Genomic DNA, 20955 nt, shown 5'->3' with positions numbered 1-20955 from the left:
TTCTTATATAAATTGTTAAAATGGTTTTCTGAACTTTGTTTCAGTTACTTCCATCTCTTGTGTTCAAGCAGTTGGAAAGTTAATTTTTCTTTGAAATAGGTGTGAAATATTGGCCTCTCATCCAAGAATGAAGTAGGCAGCCTTACATGCTTTCAGGTTAAAAGCATACCAATCAAAAATTAATTAGATTATTCCCCGAATAACTAAGATAGGGAGCTATACCTATGGAAAATTTAGAGGGGAGTGGTTTATTTAACATTTGCCCAACTATTTAGTTGAACACTTGTCTTGTAAAGAAGGCAATAGAGTTTGAAATTGATCATTTTGAAGATAGGCAAAATCCGTTCACTAATAGATTTTTGGCGACTCTGCTGGGGAAATCAAACATTCAATAGACCAGCATGCTACGGGAATGATAAAATTGAACTCATAATCAACAATATCCATAGTATTGCTTTGTTTACGACAGATTTCCATAACTCAGGAACATTGCCGAGGTTGAAAAGTTTGTTTAAAAGATCTTAGGATCTTAGAGGGAATAACACTGGATTCTTGTCCTTATAGCAGAGCACAAAAGAGGGAAGGAATTTTAGATAGTTTTTTCAAAAAATTGCAAGGCTTCTCAATCCCTACAAATTTCACTCCTAGGAGAAAAGCTAAAAGTAGACCTTCTTCTCCTACTAGAACTTCTCCGAAAGCATCTCATTCTTCTAGCAATTGGAAAGCATTAACACTTTCTGGCATCCAAGCTCCCCCTCTTGTAACTATTTTTCCTTCTTCAGTCATGGCCCAACCATAGGGTGCCGCAATTGGGCCTCTTGCTCTCGGAGCCCATAATCCTATGCGAAAAGGGGCTAAAGATGTCTTACCTAAGTTTAATGGAGATAGCAAAATTTTAGTTGAAGAACATTTGAATTCCTTTAATGTGGCCACTGGGATATTGGTAGTACAGTATGAGGATGTGGCTGTAAGGCTTTTTGCTCAAACTCTAACCAAGGGAGCAGCAAATTGGTTCAGTCATGTGCAGGCCGGGTCTATAACTGATTGGCAAACAATGAAAACCACTTTTGAGAAAAGGTTCAAGAGCACTGATGATGAACACTCACTACTAACTCAGCTCACACAAATGAAAAAAGAAATTCATGAGCCAATGAGGGATTATGTAGCTAGATATAATAAGATTATCCATAAAATTCTCCAGGCTAAGAGACCAACTGCTGACAATCAACAATGTTTCTTCATAAATTCCATGCCTCCTGATGTTGGTTTTCATCTCAAAAGAAACAAGCCAGTTGATCTAGATACGACACAAAATCAGGCTATAGAGCTTGAAGATGATTTAATAACAGTAGGAAAATGGAGAAAAGATGTACAAACCCCTCAAGGTCAAACCCAAGCCTCTACTTCTTCGACTGATCCAGTTGTTCAAAGATTAGTCAACGATATGATTGCCCTGAAGAGGAAAATCCCAAAACCTGGAGGTTCTTATCCATAGCCCTATCAAGATATAGGTAGAAAACAACCAAACCAGTATAATTATGGGTGAACTTTGCAGTTGCCCGCTGCCCTGCAAAGATTGCAAATAGAGGCTCCTCCTGATAAAGGTGTCATGTGTGCTTTTCACCTTACTATAGATCATGATGGGAGTTCTTGTCCTGATATGATACGACATGTTCAAATGAAAAGCACAAAGGATGAACTAGGTGAGATCACTGAGGCAGATGAGATACAAGAAGTACCTGGTGACTCTGGATCCTTCTACCTTGAATATGAATCCGATTCAGAAAGAGGTGGTGATATTTTGATAACTCTTGAAGACCCTGTTTGTGCAATTCTAACAAGGAATCAATGGTCTACTTAACCTGCTCCCTTTGCAAATTCTTCTGGAACTAATTTTAAGGGTAAGGGTCCTGCAGGTAATGATTCTTCTTTTCATGCAAAGACCCCTAAAGTTAAAGTTTTGCAAAGAGATTTTGATAGTAAAAATAATGCTTCTCCTTCTTCCTCTTTTGACATAATTGAATTTTGTAAAGCTTCAACTATTCAACTTTTCACTGCTAAATATTTGAAACTAAACCCAAGGGAATTAGACAAGTTGGTTAAATATGTAAAAGGAGATCCTATATTAGAATCCTTAGTGCATAAGTGTGGGGTTGATAATGATTTGTTTGATGTTGATAAAACTATGTCTACTTCTTTCTCTCCTACTGATTCGAATAATCCCTGTGCTTTCCATAATGCTGAAGATAGGCTTGATGTTGAGGTTTTGAAACCTGAACCTTTCTACATATCCCTCCTCTTGAATGGTCAGAAGCTTAGCAATTTTATAATAGATTCAGGAGCATCAGATAACATAATGCCTTCGTCTATTGCTAGGTCTTTAGGATTAACTCTTACCAAGTCATTCGGGAGATGTTATTCAATGGATGGGAAGCAGGTCCCTCTTGTTGGATAGGTAAAAGATGTTCAAGCAGTGCTAGCAGCATGTCCTGATAAAAGGGTAAAATTGACTATTTTGGTTGCTAACATTCATACAAGTTATGGGATGCTTCTAAGTAGAACTTTCTGTAAGGAGCTTGGAGGAGAAATCAAGATGGATTGGTCAGAGGCTATTATTCCACTTGGGAAATAGAAAATCAAGCTTGAGCCTAAACCGAAGAATAAGTACACTATCTTCCCTTCTGATAATCCTAAGGCTCAGATTTTGTTCCAAGAATGCGAATTCGGAAACTATCTCATCCTTGCGCCTGGCAAAAAAGAACTTGAAGAAGCAGTTGACAAACATGGCGGCTTGTGGCAAATGGAATTTGATGGAAGTTGCGCCAACTCTGGCTCTAGAGTAGGAGTAGTTTTGCTATCACCTAATGGTAACATTTTTCCTTTTTCTTTCAAGTTGGATTTTAAGAATACTAATAATACTGTGGAGTACAAGGCATATTTTTAGGATTAAATGAAGCCAAGTGTAAAGGTATCAAATTGCTCAAGGTTAAGGGGGATGCAGTGCTGATTGTCAGGTAGGTGAGAAATGTCTATTCAGTTAAGAATGATAGATTAAGACACTATAGAAACAGGGTTTGGGACGAGATAGAGTTTTTCAATGCTTTCTTAATTGAGGCTATATCAAGGGATCAAAACACTAGGGCTGATTCATTGGCCGTTTTAGCTTCTCTTTTGCTACCACACCCAAACTTTAGGGACGGTTCTTACAAGATTGAAATGATTTATAGGCCTAGCATCCCTAATAATGTAAACCATTGGCAAGTTTTTGATATAGATGTCTAGATCAAAGATTTTCTAGAATGCACTCATTCCTTCTCCCAATCATATTTTGAAGGTTCTGAAGATGACTGTAAGGAGTTTAGTCCAAACCTGGGTGTTGATCCTGCAAATAATTTCATCCAGCTTAAAGGGAACAAAATTCTGAAAGGGCTAGTGACTCTGGAGAGGTTTTTCACTCGGGATGATGCGTTCATAGGCAAGAAAGCTCCTAAGAATGATGGGAAAGGAAGTTGTGAGAAGATTAACCTGGGGGATGAATCCAACCCTAAAGTGGTAACAATTGGCAAATGTTGTTCTCTAGAGGAAAAACGAATACTCAACACGCTACTAAAATAATACATTGATGTATTCGCTTGGTCCTATGACGATTTGAAAGAGTTTAGGGATGGGCATTTTCAGCATTAGATTCTGTTGAAGCCGGGTGTCTCTCCTTTTAGACAAAAATTGAGAAATTTCAACCCCATAATGGTAGACGCAATCTTTAAAGAGGTTGATAAAATGTTTAAAGCTAGAATCATATATCCAATTCCTCACTCTACCTGGGTGGCCAATATTGTGCCTGTGAGGAAGAAGAATGGAGAGATTTAGATTTGTGTGGATTTTCGCAATTTGAATCAGGCAAGTCTTAAGGATAACTATGCCTTGCCCAATACGGATCACATTCTGTAGACGGTATCCAGGTCAGAAATGATGTCAATGTTAGACAATTTTTCTAGTTACAATCAAATTAGCGTTGCAAGGAATGAACAACACAAGACAACATTCATCACTCCATGGGGAACATTTGCATATAATCGTATGCCATTTGGTTTAATAAATGCCAGAGCCACTTTCAAACGGCTATGGATTCCTCTTTTAAGCATTTTCGTGACAAAATTATTGTTGTTTACCTGGATGACTTGACGGTGTTTTCTAAAGAGAGGAAAGATCATCTCAAGGATTTGAGGGTAGTTCTACAGGGTTGTCGAGAGCATGGAATCTCCCTGAACCCAAAGAAGTCAGTTTTCTGTGTAACTAAGGGCAAATTACTGGGGCACATCATTTCAAAAGGAGGAGTCAAGATTGATCTTGAGAGAGTTAATGCAATTCAACATCTCAGTTTACCTTCAAATAGGACAGGAGTAAGGTCTTTCTTTGGTCAAGTGAATTTCTTAAGGAGGTTCATACCGGAGTTTGCAGAAACTACCAAACACATCATCAACTTGTTGAGTGAAAATAATCCCTTCAAATGGACTGAAGAGGCCAAAGAAACTTTTGAAAGAATCAAAGGTTCAGTTGCTAATGCGCCAACTCTCATCAACCCGGATTTCAAAAAGAATTTCATTATATACTACTACGCCTCAGAGCATACGATGTCTGGAATACTATTGCAAATGGATGAAGCTAGGGTTGAAGCACCTATAGCATTCATGAGTGTTCCACTCAAGAAACATGAGCTTAAGTATTCACTTTCAGATAAACAAGCCTTTGCTGTGGTCAAGGCTGTAGAACAATTTTGGTATTATTCTCGTGCTGTGGTTTTTGTTCCAGATTCTGTAGTAAAGAGCATTCTAACTCAGTAGGAGGTCAGACTCAACAAAAGAGTGACGTGGGTAACAAAAATCCAGGAATATGACCTAGACATTCACCCTACAAATACAGTCGAGGGGCAAGGCTTATGCAAATTGACAGCTGAAAATGAGATGGAAATAGAAAAAGAGTTACCGTTGACCCTATTTGTTGGATTGCAGGATACATGGTTCTCTGATGTGGCCTACTATTTGACTTATGGAAGCTGCCCAAGTCATCTATTGATAAAGGAGAAAAGGAATCTTAAGTTAAAAGCTGCTAAGTATGTTATTTGGCAAGATGTCCTGTACAAAAAAGGTTTAGATGGTACTTACTTAAGATGTGTGGATAAGTCTCAACAGCGAAAGCTTCTAGAAGTTTATCATGATGAAGCCTGCGGCGGACATTTCTCCTCCTCTATGACTACCTTTAAGATTTTAAGGAATTGTTTTTATTGGCCTGACATGTTTTGAGATGTGTATGTTTATGGTAAGGAATCTGAAAAATGCCAACTTTTTTCTGGGAAACCTCATCTAGCGGCTCTGCCTTTAAGACCTATGGTAGCCTTTTAAACAATGGGGTATTGATTTCATTGGGCCAATAAATCCTCATTCAAGCGCTGGTCATATGTATATTTTGACAGCAACTGACTATTTTACCAAGTGGGTGGAGGCCATTCCCACTAAAAAGGTGAATTCTAAGGTTGTGTGTAACTTTCTCAAGGATTACATTTTGGTCCGTTTTGGAGTTCCCCAAAAGATTGTTGTAGATAACGCATCATATTTCTTCTCTAAAGAAATAACCATGTTTTGCTATGAACATCAAATTACTCTCTCACATTCTTCTGATTACTTTCCACAGGGTAATGGATTGGCGGAATCAAGCAACAAGAACCTAGTAGCGATTATGAAGAAGCTGGTGGATGAAAATGCTCGAAACTAGCATAAAAAAGTACATGAGGCTCTATGGGTAGACATAATTATGCCTAAAAGAGCTATCAGAATGGCACCCTTTGAGCTTGTCTATGGGATTGGTGCAAAACTTTCTTTACCCTTGGAATTGTCGGCGACCAAACTTCAGACAGTAATTGAAGATTCTTTTTTTCAGAAGGCTCTAGAAAAGAGGGTAATGTATCTAATGAAGCTGGAAGAAGAAAGAGATATGTTGGTGGACAGAATTACAGAGCATCAGACCAGGGTGAAAAATATTTTTGACATGAAAGCTCATCCAAGAGGTTTTCTTGAAGGAGATGAGGTATTGTTATGGGATAAAAGGAAGGAACCAAAGGGTGCACATGGTAAATTTGACTCATTATGGAAAGGCCCATTCAGGATTTGTGAAGTGGTGGGACAAAATACTTTTAGACTTAGCTATTCTGATGGAACGCTTATGCCCTATACCTATAATGGGCAAGATCTCAAGCTCTACAAACTGTGAGTCCTGTGGTCAAGAATTTTGGTATATAGTAGCTTAGGTGTTTTGTTTTGTGTCTGTTTAGGTGTGAGACTCCTTTATTCCCCTATCTACTTTTAGCCATGCGAAAACAGAGATTCAGAGTTCTTTGCATTCTTCTTCGCAAAATGCAATCCCCAACCAGAGCCAATATTACTAGTATTAATGAGATAAATCCAACACCCAAGAGAAAGATAGAGGGAAAATGACTTCAAATTACAAAAAATTGGAAAGAAAGGGAATGTAAAAAAGTAAGAAAATACCTTGGTGCCCAAAAGGATAGGTTTGAATTGAATGAGTAAGTGGTTGAATTTTGATGCCAATGTTGATGTACCTAGATCAAATTATTAGGGAAGGGTTTGTTGTTGAAGACATTTGCAAAATAGAGAATAAACTTGTTTCAATGTTTCGTAGAGCTAGGAGTTGAAAGTGGAGATTTTGGTTGAAATTTGTCATGGTGTTATTTGTAGGAAACATTTAATGAGAATGATATCCTTTAGATTAATATGTGATCTTTCATAGTACAAGTTTTTAGAAGAAAAGAATTTATTTTATTTGAAGGTTCAAATTATTATTCAAAAAAGCGGTCTTTCACAAGTTTATGTACACACTTTTAGAAGTTAAATGAATTTATTCTATTGTCATTGTGGGTTCAATCCATTGTCTATAAGTGTGTGTGTGAAAAGTGGATCTGTATCTGTATCTGAAATACACAACACTTCAATTAAGTCATTAGATGTATGGTTAGTAAATAAATAATCAATGAATATCAAACCATTACAAAGCGACCCATTGCCTTCTAGTATATGCAAGTTTAGATTGCTCTCAGATTGCTAAGCTATCCAATGACTAGACAACACCTAAAGAAGGATTTTTAAATCTATATGAGCATGAATATGAGCTAAATGGATGCAAGATGTAAGCTAGATATGCAAGATTAATCTAACATGATTTAAGCAATATATGAATATTTAAGCTAAATAATTCAAGAAATATGAAATAACTAATATGCAATATCTCAATGCAAATTCTCAATGAACCTAGAGCAAAAACAACATAATAACAATATATTCTCTAGGATCCTTGAATGAGAGACGAGAGCCTAAATTTATAGAAAATTCAAAAAGAAACCAACGGCTGAGATCAAATGATGATGAGCGGTCAAGATTTTCCAAGAGGAAGCACAATCTAGGTGAATTGATGTGATTGGATGCTTTTCTTAGTTTTAAAGGAAATTGAACTAAAATTAAGATAAAATTAGGAAAAAAACTGATTTATTCTCTATTTCATTCAATTTAAATATTTAAATGTTTTAATTTCTTTCTTTGAGATTATATATCAATTTTTAATTTGTTTTTCAAGATTATCTCCAATTGATTTCTTTTCTCAATTTTAATTCTCTTTTTTTGGTCAAGTAATTCCTTTTTTGATGATTTAATGGTAAATTGATTTATTTCATTAAATGTGCTAGGATATTCAATAAAATAAATAGGATAATTGTTTAAAAATGATTTACTTGCAATGATTTAATTAAAATATTTAATTAATATTGAGTTATTGATTTGCCATGTGACATTTGATGATTAAAGAATTAATTAATGTGCTCAAGATTGATTTAATTGCCTTTGGCTAGGACCTTGGTGATGTTGTTGAGATTAGGGGCTCATGGTTTAGATGACCATTTTTAGGATATTACATTTGCCCCTCTTTTAATTAATGTGCGAGCAACGTGTTGGTTCAAAGAATAGTTGATGTCTAGGAGATACCAGTTCTGAACTTGATTGATCACGAACTAGATGAACTAGGTGTTTAGCTTGATTTGAAGCGATGAAACTGAACAGAGTTGATTAAAGTGAAACCGATCCCGAACTTGATTGAACTAGGAATGATAGAGAGCAAAGATACCGAACTTGAACTTGATTGATCAAGAAGTGGATCTTATTGATCTAGAACTTGATTGAACTAGACACAGTGAGCAAAGATAAAATCAATCTTGAACTTGATGGATCAAGGCACAATGAGCGAAGATAAACTGTCCAGCTTGATTTGATGCGATGAAACTGAACACCTGCTTAGATTGAGCGTGTGATCAAAGATACTCTTTAAAATTTTGATTGAGTTTAAACGAATAATCAGCTTGATGAAAAGCGATGAAACTGATTAACATTAAGGACTGATTTAGACAAAGACAATGTCAGCTTAATATGAAGCGATAAAATTGATATGCCCCTAGTGATTGATTTGATGAAGCTTAGCTGCTCGACTTGTAATGAAGATTTTTGAAAGAAATCCACGACTTTGAGGTCATGAGTATGCCCCCTAGGGAGTCAAATCAAAAGATAGCAAGGGTTGCGCAGTGATTGTAGACAATTTTTTTTTGTAGCAATGATAAGTTATTTGAGCACAAAGATTAATGTTAAAGATAAAAATCAGAGTTAATGTGAGAATTAAATTGAGATTTAGCGTTGATTAATGAGAAATTGAGCACAAATTGAAGAAGAGAATGAGTAGTTGATGAAAGCACTAAGTGGTCAACGTCGTGAAATTTTGATGAGAGAATTGACGTTAGATTTCGATTTTGATCCAAAAAATGGACTTAGGACAGCTGATTTATGAGGTCTTGATTTGATTTTATCGTACTTGGGTTGATTGATTATGAGATGTTGTTCTATATGCTTTATTCTATATGTATGCATATCTTTTTAGTATAGATGAATGCACACAAATGAAATATGGATGTTTATTTTTGTTTCTTTTTATGCAAATAAATGAGGAGAATGAGTAACTAGTAATCCAAATGTTTATTTTTCTTCATGCAATAATTTGAATGCAAATAATTGTAAAATGAAATGTATAGATCTATAGAAGATGCTCATCTATGCAACTAACATCTCAATACACAAGTACTTTATTGGAGAAACGATGATGAAAAAGAGACCACTTAGCTGAGAAATGACAAATGCCTTAGACTCTCATTCAAAAGATAAAGAGATCATTGTTATCATTCTAAAATCACTCGAAATGCATAAAATTTAGGATGAATGCAACCTAAACCTAGTCATTGGATTTCGAATGCTTAATTTTCATCACTGAGCATTTTACAAACAAAGCAGGCAAAGTAGAGTTCCTTCCTTTTCATATGCAATATTAATTATCTTGTTTGCAATAACCCTTTGTTTGTTCATATCCTTGGACAGATTATGCATGCATCTTGATTGCACATTAAATAAATTCCCTCAAAAGAGACAAAGAAATGACTCCAACCTCCCTGTAGCATACAAATAATCGAAGTCGAGGTATGTGTGGCGATTTCACCTTGATGTGAAGGAACTTATCACAAACACCCAACTAATTAGATGTTTCCAGATCATCAGATTCATTCCTACAAGCAAGAAACAACGAAAATGTAAAAGACAACACACAAAGAAAATTTCATGTATATCTCAAACAATTTAGTGATCATTTTTAGTAGTCTTGTTTTGCTTGTGTACTCAGTGATAAAACTTTGTAGTAGTTAGGAGATAGGTGAGTGACTTAGAGTGGACGATCGGATACCACTGGCAAAAAGATGAATTGGTTGATACTGCTTAGGACATGTAAATTGATCAGTCGATTACCCTAAGACTAGGTTAGTGATCAGTTTCAATCCATGAGGGTTCTAAAAGAACCAGGATGCCATGAAAGTGACTAAAAGATATACACAAGTGAAAGCAAAGATGTAGGAAAGCGGGAATAAAAATGAAAAATGCTAACGTTGCTTTGATAGATAGAGCACTTGAGTACAAGAGGTGCTTGTTTACCAGGTTTTCACCTGCTTGGCAAAATCCTTTTTTTTTAGGACTTTTTCTAATTTTTAGGATTTCTTTAGGACTTTTTTATGATTTTTAGGATTTTGTTTAGGACTTTTTATGATTTTTATGATTTTCTTAGTTATGCCCCCAGTATACAGACCTATATGACATGATGATCTATAGAATTGTTACCACGTCATTCTTCCTTCAATATAAGAACAAATTCCCTTTTAAAGTTCCTTTCAGAGTCCTTGTTTTTCTTATAATACTGCGGTTCAAGACTGTAGCGTCCTAAAATTGCGACACTTGCAATTTCGACTACATTTCGGTCTTCACGATGGCGACGCAACACGCAACCTGAATGGAGACCCCAAAACTCGCTCACGACACTAAAAACTGCATTTTTCATGCACCCTGACCTGAACCTCCTTGCACCTTGCTGCCCTGGGAGGTGGGACCAGAGCGCCCAGCGCCCTAGTCCCTCAGGACCAGGGCGCCCAGCGCCCTGGTCCCTGGGTCCTATTTTGGGCCCGGTTTCCTAAGTGGTATCGGGTCTTTTCGTTTGCAATTTGGAAAATTACTTCCCTGGTCGGCCTAAGGTCGGGAAAATCAGTCTAATAACCCTAATTGACAAGTATATAAACTACATTTTTCTCTCTCATTTGCATATGAGGAGGATATGTACACAAGCGTGGAAACTATACTCAAACATTCAAGCATTCAAGCATTCAAGCAATTGATCATTTCAAGTCTCCATTCAAGGCTAAGTGTTGCATTCAAGTCAAGGATTCAACCATTGAAGAGGAGATCACTTACTTCATGCTACAACATACTACAACATACAACATCTAAACCTTCGCACATAAGGATACCAACATCCTTAGAACAAGGTATTAGTACTTGTTTGTCATTACAGTCATTTACATTTACAGCACTTGCTCATTTCTTGGTTAATTCCAAAACCGGGATTTGACCTAAAGGCAAACCCCTAATCCCTAACCCCCCATCGTCTCCGCTTTTCTGTGTGTAGGTTGCAGGTACGCGGTTGAGATTGAAGATTTGGAATCCTTGTGCAGAGACGAACCGATCCCACTTCGTTTCGCGGATTTTTCGGAGGACCGTGGCGCCGGGCGCCATCGTCCCGACAACTTTTTCTCAAATTTGCAGGACAGCGCCGTATCGACATTCTACTGCTAATTCCAGGTCCGCAGCTTCATCCTATAACCTAAACTCAATTTATAAGCGAATCTTTATGACTTTCTATGCATTCCTAGCTTAATTTCCTTAACAACATTATTTACAAAAGAGGGTAGATTTGCTTTCCAAACCCTTGAAATTCATTTAGCATCCAATCCTACATTGTGTGGGATTGGATCTTATGAGCTTCAACCCCTCTTTTGAATGTAAAGTCTATCTCCCGAGTGAAAAACCCATCGAATCCTAGCGAACCTCCCTTCTCTCTCCTCGGAGTTGGAAGAGGGGAGACCAACTAGGGTTCGACCGCGATTTTTCCACTTTACAAAGACCTTAGTCTGTTTGTAAATCATCTTTCAATCAAAAATGCTGAGTTTTAGTGATTGGTTGAACTCTGTGAACACTTTGAACTATCTTGAACCGGGTTCATCAGGTTCATTTAGGTTCCACGGGTTCCTAGGTGTTCAAGGTATTTTTCATACTAACATTTTCTTAAAGTGTTTTCCAGTGGCTCTTTACGATTTTTGTTTGATGATGTGTCACGTCATCTCTCTCAAGGCATTGAACTCATTGAATCAAGTTCAAAAGGTTCAAACATGTTCAACATGTTCAACACAGCACAAATGGTCAGCAACACTTGACATAATTAATACTCTCAGAAATGATTCCCCCTGAGCATGGCGTACGCTTTGAACTACCTAAACGCCAATGAAGTTTGTTCAGGATGTTCATATGTGTTCAAATTTGGTGGGTCCCGTGGGTTAAACGATTTAATGGTGTGTTGATTGCCAAATATGAGGGTGATGAACCATATCTTAAGTGACATCAATTGTTGGCATTTTGAAGTAAGTAATCATTTTAGGAACTGGCGGGTACTTCAAAAATGCCGCCATGAATTCAATGCATGCGTGCGATGTCCAATCCACAAACTTAACACACTAAAACTGACAATTGGAATTATTGCACTTAATAGTTCTGTATCATTGCCCTTGCTATAAGGTATGAAGGATTAGTTCTTTGAATATTTGTTCCTCACCGCTGCGGTGTTATTTTCCCTGTATAGAAGTTTTAATCACCGGTAGTCGTCTGGTTGCTCAACTGTGAAGGTAAGGATAAAAAGCCACCTCAAGTTAGGCACAAGTCTAATCCAGCTTTGGATTTCTCCACTCCTCGACATACCTGGTCACGAGTTGGTGCTCAGAAAAAGATGGACCAAGCCAAGGATACAGAGATGGAGGACAAGATCCTTGATGCTCAGATATTCGAGGTTGAAGACCTTGACAGTGACATCATTCATGCCATGGACTCCTGTGGCATTACCATAGCCTTGACACCACCCCCCAAAGTGGCCGAAGGAACAACCAGTTCCAGTGCAACTCCTAAGTGGTTAACCACTTTGGTAAACAAAAAGCAAAATTTTCTTCCCGTGACTATTTTAATTTAGGAGATGGTCGTTAAGAACACCGAGAAGGGCCCCAAGCCCAAAAAGTTCAAAATAGCTGCTCAACTGGATAAAGATGAAGGAACCAGAAAATGGGCTATTGAAATTGCCTCATACAAGCCCAGGAATGAAAACAAGGAAGCTAGTACAAATGATTTTGAGATCACTAAGGTGGAGCTGGAAAATATGAGTAGAGACTCAGACAATCATTTCTTCCAAGTATCGGCAAAGAAAATGCTCACTAGATTGGAGAAAGATGGGTGGGAAAAGAGAGAGCTAAAGTGTCACATAAATATTCTTGTTGAGTTCATCGACAACATTGGTTGCTTTGGGGCACTCCCTATATCTCATGCTACAGGGAACTTTGATCCAACTTCACCAGAAAATAAAAAGTTAATGAGCCAGGTTCAACGGGCAAAAAGCATTGCAGAGGCTATGGAGAGATGGATCGAAGGAATAGTCAAAGATGGAGAGAAGTATATCACGGACTCCTAGAAGTTATGTGATGAGATACAGAGCCTCATCGCAAAAGTTCAAAATCAGTTTTTGCCATGGGAGAAAGAGGAACACAAATGGGAGAACATCTTGTTGATGTTCATGAAAATAGAAGACTATGGAGTTACCAGATTCCTGACAGAGCATTTGATTAAATTGGTAACAGATTAATGCCAACTTTTTGTGCTAAAGAATACCATAATGTGGTGCATGCTCACCTTCAAATCTGTGATTTTCGATGCCAAGACCTCTATGTATGAACTTCAAGATCTCCAATGTAGTTTAGTTAAGGATAACAATGTGGTTAATCCTGACCATGATTGGCAGTTGGGGATTTGCGGGCTGAACACACAGGATGCGATAAAAGTTTTTAGGATATACATGGAGAAAATCAAAGCCAAGGGCAATTTCACTCCTGAAGATATAACGTGGGTTGCTCGGATTGAGTCCATGATGTTTATTGGTAATGATCAATTACTGAAACATGCCGAAAAGATGGTAAGGCACAGGTGGAACAAAGAAGCAGTGAAGGCAAAGCTCAATAAAATGAAGGTTCCAAACCAATCTATAGTCCAAGAACTCACAACTGCCCACGACGCCCAGGAAAGCAGAGAAGAAGATGATGATGGGAAAATGGCATAATGCATTGATTCAGGCCCTATTTTTATGTGTCTTTCATGTTTATGCAAAGACTTCAAGACATTTGTCCAAATTACATCTTGTTAGTTTTCATAACTAATTAGGGGGAGGTCAAGTTTTCAGGGAGACCTCCCTTGTTCTAAAAACTATAAATTAGAAGAAGATAGATGGAATAGGGGTTAGATTTTGTTAAGAATTTTAGTTAGTTTTCTTGGTTTTTATTTTCCTTTGTTTTGTAAAAGTTCTGTTTTGTGGAAGGAAGGATCAGAATTGAAAATCTGGAATAGAAAGGATTTATGAATGTATTGTCATGCCTTTGTCGCATAAAATATATATATAAAAGATCATACTATTTTTGGGAGAAGGAAAATATGTGGGTTTTGAATCTATGTAGTCTCATATCTTTGCATATGATGATCTAATCAAACAATAGTGATCACCTTTGTAATGCAAAAAATTATTATTTTTTTGGGACTCCTTCCTACGAGTTTTTGTTTTAAAAAAAGATTTGTGGTTGAAGAATAGATTTGTTTCCTCTTATTTGTTCTTTTCTTATCTAAATTGTTAAAATGGTTTTCTGAACTTTGTTTCAGTTGCTTCCATCTCTTGTGTTCAAGTAGTTGGAAAGTTAATTTTTCTCTAAAACATGTGTGAAATATTGGCCTCTCATCCAAGAATGAAGTAGGCAGCCTTACATGCTTTCAGGTTAAAAGCATGCCAATCAAAAATTAATTAGATTATTCCCCGAATAACTAAGATAGGGAGCTGTACCTATGGAAAATTCAGAGGGGAGTGGTTTATATAAAACTTGCCCAACTGTTTAGTTGAACACTTGTCTTTTAAAGAAGGCGACAGAGTTTGAAATTGATCATTTTGAAGACAGGCAAAATCCATTCACTAACAAGAATGTATGTGGAGACAATGAATTTTCGATATGACCTATGTTAATGTAATGTGCATGATGAAGATGCATTTCCTATTTGAACAAGGATGACTATGTTTGTTTAGCACCTTGTAACATATCAATTGAATTGGAGGTACAAAACATTTCATAGATAAGTGGTCAATCAATCCTTAAGGTCCCTAGGAACATCCAAATTAACACACTTAGTGACTAGGATTTACAAATGGAGACGCATAAAACTTCTCCATTAGTCCTTGAAACTTTGTTCTTATTTTTCCCATGTCAGTGAAAATGAGTTAATTCTTTCTCTTGTGTTCACTAAAGATCCTTAGCATCCTATATGACTAGCTACGTGGATTATCCTAACTTCAAAAGTATCTTGAATAAAGCCTCACTGCCAGCAAGCTTTTAGAGCTCCGATGAGGTTATAGACTGTAATTTCTCGAATATTGCTCCATTGCCAGTATGTGTCCATAGCCCTGATGGAGTTACTCACATGTTCCCATAGTCAATATTTTTATTACACTTGTATGCGTAATATTTCAATTATATATCATTGCTCTTTTTCCTTGAGATGAATATTTGGCATAGCACTTTTTTTATTTTATTTTCTTGCCTTGACTTGTAAGTAATGAAGCCTACTTAGGTGTGACAATTACAGTGGTGCTGAAGTAGAATGTTAGATTTTTCACTAGTCATATGGTCAACTAGGTGTCTAGAATGAATTAGAGATTTTATTAATGTGTTTGAGATATAGCAATTGATAGATTTTGGGTTAGCAAGTCTCAAATAGTGAAATCACTACCCAACCATAAGTAAAGTGTTGTCACAACGTAATGTTGAAAATGAATGACCTTATGACCTCAAGGACTTCATGTCTGAATATCTAAGAAAAGAGATGATCCTTGTTTGTCTTGAATGAAAACAAATGATAAACATGGATAGTTGCCTTGTTTTATTGATGTTGCTATATGCAAATGCAAAAACTTTATGAATGTGATGCATTTGAAAAAGAAACTATATGTGATGCAGTGCTTTTAAGAAAATGATATGTAGTGCAAAAAGAAAAACCAAAACTAACCCAACCCTTAGATATATATCATTTAAGGTGCATGTTGTTCATAGGGTCAAGGAGTTTTGTGTAGGTAGTTCATTGGTCCAACATAAAGATGTCTTTCCAAGGACTCAGCTAAGTGTACATGTCTAGCATCTCCAATGTTGATTTCCTTAGTTTTTGGATTTGGTGATGAAACTAGGGTAAAGTCTTATGCAAAGGATCGGATAAGGGGTATGGAAGGATGAAAAAGAGGTGTTGGATAATGGAGAAGATATTTAAATTTTGGTGCATGACCAAATGGAAACATTTGTGGGATCACCATTGGCACACATCTTGAGGGATGGTAGATTGATGGAGGAAAAGTGGATCTCAAATTTTGAGATTTGGATGGAGGAACAATCCAAGATTTTGGAACATAAGGATCCAAAATAGATGAAGGAGGTGATAGAGGAATAGATTTGGATGGAGGAACAACAATCTTGGCTGTTGATTTGGATTTTTCTTTAGACAGTTGTGCTTCAAGGAGACGCTTAGGGATCCACATGGTTTTTAACTTTTCATGCTTTTGCAGTTTCTTGGAAAACATTGCTTCTACAAGTGTCTTAGGAACCCATAGAGCTTTTGATTTTGCTTTCTTTTTCTCAGTGGGCCTTTGTGCCCTTTTAGATGGATGGAAGGTATGCGAAGATGTACGCCTTTGTTGATCCTACACAAGGGATGGAGAGATATAGGGTCCTAAAATGGATGGAAGAGATGAAGGGGAAGGCATGTACCTAGATTTTGGTTTAGTAGTGTATATGGTGAAAATGGATACAATAATAACAAGATTGAAAGGCTAAATGAATCCAACCACTAAACCCTAGCCTAACAACAACAAAGATCCACCATAACATATGAAGATTACCTAAGACAATGCAAATAAAACAAAATCACAAAGATTATACCATTACATGTCCAATAGGGTTTTGATCTCCATTCTTCCTATCTCCATTGATCTTGCTTGATATATTTGCTCTCAGATTTTATGTGCACAAGAGCTCAACAAAGAACGGAATGTGGTTGCAAGTAGGATCGTAGTGTAGTCAATTGATCAAGTAGTTAGGGCATTAGGGTTTGATAATGAAGGAAGCATCTCCTTAAATAGAAGACACTATATGAAATGGAGGGATAAGATTGAGAGGTGTAAAAAGGAGGTCGGCTAGGATTAGAGGGTAGGTAGAAGAAATAATAAAATAATGAAAGAGGTAGGTAGTGTAGGAATTAAGAGATGAATGACATGTGTCATATGTAGAAAAAAGATAATGAATGAATTAAATAAATAAAGATTTATTTAATTAATAGAAGAAATAAGATAATTAAATAAATAAAATATTTATTTAATTTAGGAAAAGGATAATTTAAATAAATAAATGTATTTATTTAAATTATAAATAAGGCTAGAAGAGGATAAATGAATTAATTAAATAAATAAAAATTTATTTAATTAATAGAAGAATTAGGCTTAGATAATTAAATAAATAAAATATTTATTTAATTAGACATGACAATTTTGAGTGTCTACATTTTGCCCCTCTTTGAGACAATGCGACTTGTCATGTTGTTTCAAAGAAGATAAGATAAACTGATATAGAGTTGCCCCAGTATGGGAATGATATGCCCCCTCGAGAGATTGGATGAAAATGTCTGAAAAGATTGCAGATAATCTCTCGATAAGAAAGAAAGGCTACAATGGACTGACCGAATAAAGTGACAAAGTCACGGGAGAAAGAAGACTGACTCGGGAAATGAAGGCTAAGGCTAGGGTAGGCTATAAGATAGACCATGGGCAAAAGACATCCTTATTGTCATCTACACCTTCACGAGATCAAAGTGTAGAGCGAGAAAAGAGCACCAGCAGTCAGCAGCGATGGCTTTCGTACACAGATTCGATCGCATTCGACGATTTCAGAGGCCAGCAGAGGCAGGAGAGCCGGTAAGTACCACCAAACCTCCTCGTACTTTGATGCATTTGATTTTGTCATTAATGCATGCTAGTTATAGCAATAAATGCGCTTAGGAATAGGGTACAAAAAATGCAAAAAAAGTGAAATCGCATCTGCGTCGGTGCCAGGCGCGTCTGTGTCCGCCAGGCACGTCTGTGTCAGTGTCAGGCGCGTCTGTGTCTGGAACTGCGTTTATGTCAAATGTGGGCGCGTTTACGTCTTGCAAGGGCGTTTATGTTGCAAAGTCGTGTTTATGCACCATATAGGCACGTTTATGTCAAACAGGCGCGTCTGTGTTGTTTAGGCGCGCTTGTGCAGGCTATAGGTGCGTGTGTGAGTTAAAAGCGCGTTTATGACTGAAAAATGCAAGGTTTTGTCTTCTAGGTCAAATCGGCAGTTCTGTGATGAACATACGTTGTCGATTGGATAAGCTGTTGAGAGGATACACTCAAGCAGGTCCTCTAGGAAGACTAGGATAGATCAAGGCACTTTGTGATGAACAAGGAGCACCAAGATAGAGTACTTTGTGATGAACAGGGAGTACCCAAAGTATGAGCAGCACTTTGTGATGAACATGGAGTGCAAATGTGAGCAACACTTTGTGATGAACAGTGAGTGTCACGCACTTAGTACTTTGTGATGAACAGGGAATACTACCAGGATAGAAGCAACACTTTGTGATGAACAGTGAGTGTCACTAGGATAGATAACTATATGCATTTAGATAAAAAGTAGTATTTTGTGATGAACAGTGAATGCCACCATGACTGACACAACTGATTTGTTTTGACTGCAGGAGTATTTGCCTATGTTGGAGTCACGGGAGAGATTCCCGTCGACACAGAGGTTGCAACCTGAGTTGTCATTTCAGGATAGAGCTGCCATTGAGGAGATGGGCTTGAGACATGTGTTGTATGTGCCTGAGTTTTGAGCAAACATGGGTTTGTTGACTGTGCTGGCCGAGAGATGGCATTCAGAGACTTGCACTTTTCATTTGCTGATGGGTGAGATGACAGTCACCCTGGAGGATGTCTACCAGATTCTGCATATACCGATTGATGGAGATCTGATTCCATATGATCATGATGGAGATAGAGAGGCATTGAGATGGGTATTTCAGGATCCCGGCCTAGAGATGAGGGCAGGACATGTGGCATGGGACACCATGATAGCCACAAGGTTAGCTTTGCCAGCTGTGATCGGAGGAGCTATCAGTGGGTTCCTATGTCCAGACAGGGTGACACGGGGGTTGGCAGTCAGCTGGGGAGGAGCACTGGAGACACTGGTGATGCAGCACACCAGATATGCATGGGGACCATGTGTGTTGGCCCACCTATATTATGAGCTTTATCAGTTTGTATTCCATGGGTCAGTGGGATTGGGCTGTGGAGTGACACTACTACAGGTTTGGGTGTATGAGCATCTGCCGATTACATGACCGATACATTTCAGAGGTAGAGGTCATGGACAAAGTTTTGTGCATTTATATGACATGATCACCTCGTAGCCGCAGATTGGCAGGTTAGAGCATTGGCGGCGAGTGATAGATGACATTGATGTAGTCATCTAGAGGCCGTATCTGGAATGCGAGGAGTGGGAGGATGATGCAGTGGAGCTGCCCTACACCTTCCGGAGTAGGTACCTGATTGGGCGGATGCCCTATATACTGGAGAGACAGCTGGTGGATAGTTTATGTAGGCAGTATGGCAGGATCTAGAGGATGCCACGAGGCTCGGGGATGTATGCCCATACAGTTAGGGATCAGGCGCAGTTTGGGCCTTTATTGTCATATGATCATGCGCTGACACAGCTGGTAGAGATGGTGCCCATACCCTGGGATATGTGGCCAGAGATCGAGGATGCCGGGATGGATGCAGAGTATGCAGCATATTAGGTCGAGCATCCATTCCCTCGATTGACAGATCCAGGAGAGCTACTGGAGGGAGATGGAGGAGGAGATGATGATGATGATGGTGGGGGTGATGGGGGCAGAGGCCGACAGAGGAGGAGAGGAGTAGTTGGGGAGAGGAGAGTGGCACCTCGGAGGGAGGGTGGACAGGAGGGACAGGCCCAGGTGGTGAGGGGTCGCGGTGGATTGCCCCTATAGGTACCAGCAGCATAGGGTCCTAGAGCACAGGGATAGAGACATGGACAGGTACAGGGATAGGTGCCAGTACAGGCACAGGAGCAGGGATGGAGACAGGTACAGGGACCTAGACATGTACAGAGACAGGTACCCATTCAGGCACCCGTATAGGTACAAGTACAGGTACAGGGGCAGGCACCCGCAGAGGGAGAGCCACAGGCAGAGGCAGAGGGGGGAGATCCAGAGGAGGATGAGCTGATTAAGCTCAAGGAGATCTGCCAGGGCCAGGCAGATGAGATACAGGAGCTAGAGAGGGAGAGAGACTAGCTCAGGACGAGGCTCAGGGATACTGAGTGGGAGAGGGATCAGGCGATTCAGCGCTATACGGAGGCTGAGACAACGCTGAGGGCAGGGAGGCAGGCGGCGGAGGACACAGGAGCAGGCTATGCATATGTCCTGCGGGCAGGAGAGGAGATTGCCTACTGGAGGGACCTTTATTATGGTGTCATGCCAGCAGATCAGCGGGCGAGGAGCTTCCATAGACCATCGCGGACAGCGACAGCTATGGGAGGGAGCCGGAGGAGATAGGCATCGAGTGGTGTGGTCATGGGTCCTCCACCACCACCAGATAGAGGGGATAGGAGGGATGATCCTGGGGTGGGTCCTTCGAGGGCTCAGATTCCATCGAGGCCAGGCGGCTCCGAGGGAGGGAGTTCATCATAGCCTTAGAGGGCTCTCTTGTATCAGTATTTGTACCATTTTTGTATTGTAGACACCTGCGGGTGATTTTGTAGCCATATGATTTTGACATCATTGTACCATGACACTTTTGATTATATATGAGAGATGATTCATTTTTGTGGCAGCTATATGCATGTGTACCTATGTGATGAGATGTTCTTATGATGTATGTTTATGACATGGATGCAAATATGTATATGATGCAATGCAATATTTTTGTTCTTTTATGTTTTATATGTGATGTATGATGCAAATGTGAATGTATGTGATGCAGATGAATATAATAATATAAATGTAAATTGTGCTAACAGGTGTTGTGTGCAGGATGTGATGCAGTTGTGATATC

Source organism: Cryptomeria japonica, chromosome 7 (assembly GCF_030272615.1).
Source record: "Cryptomeria japonica chromosome 7, Sugi_1.0, whole genome shotgun sequence".
Lineage (NCBI taxonomy): Eukaryota > Viridiplantae > Streptophyta > Pinopsida > Cupressales > Cupressaceae > Cryptomeria > Cryptomeria japonica.
The sequence above is the reverse complement of the archived record's forward strand: the minus strand, read 5'-3'. Positions refer to the sequence as shown.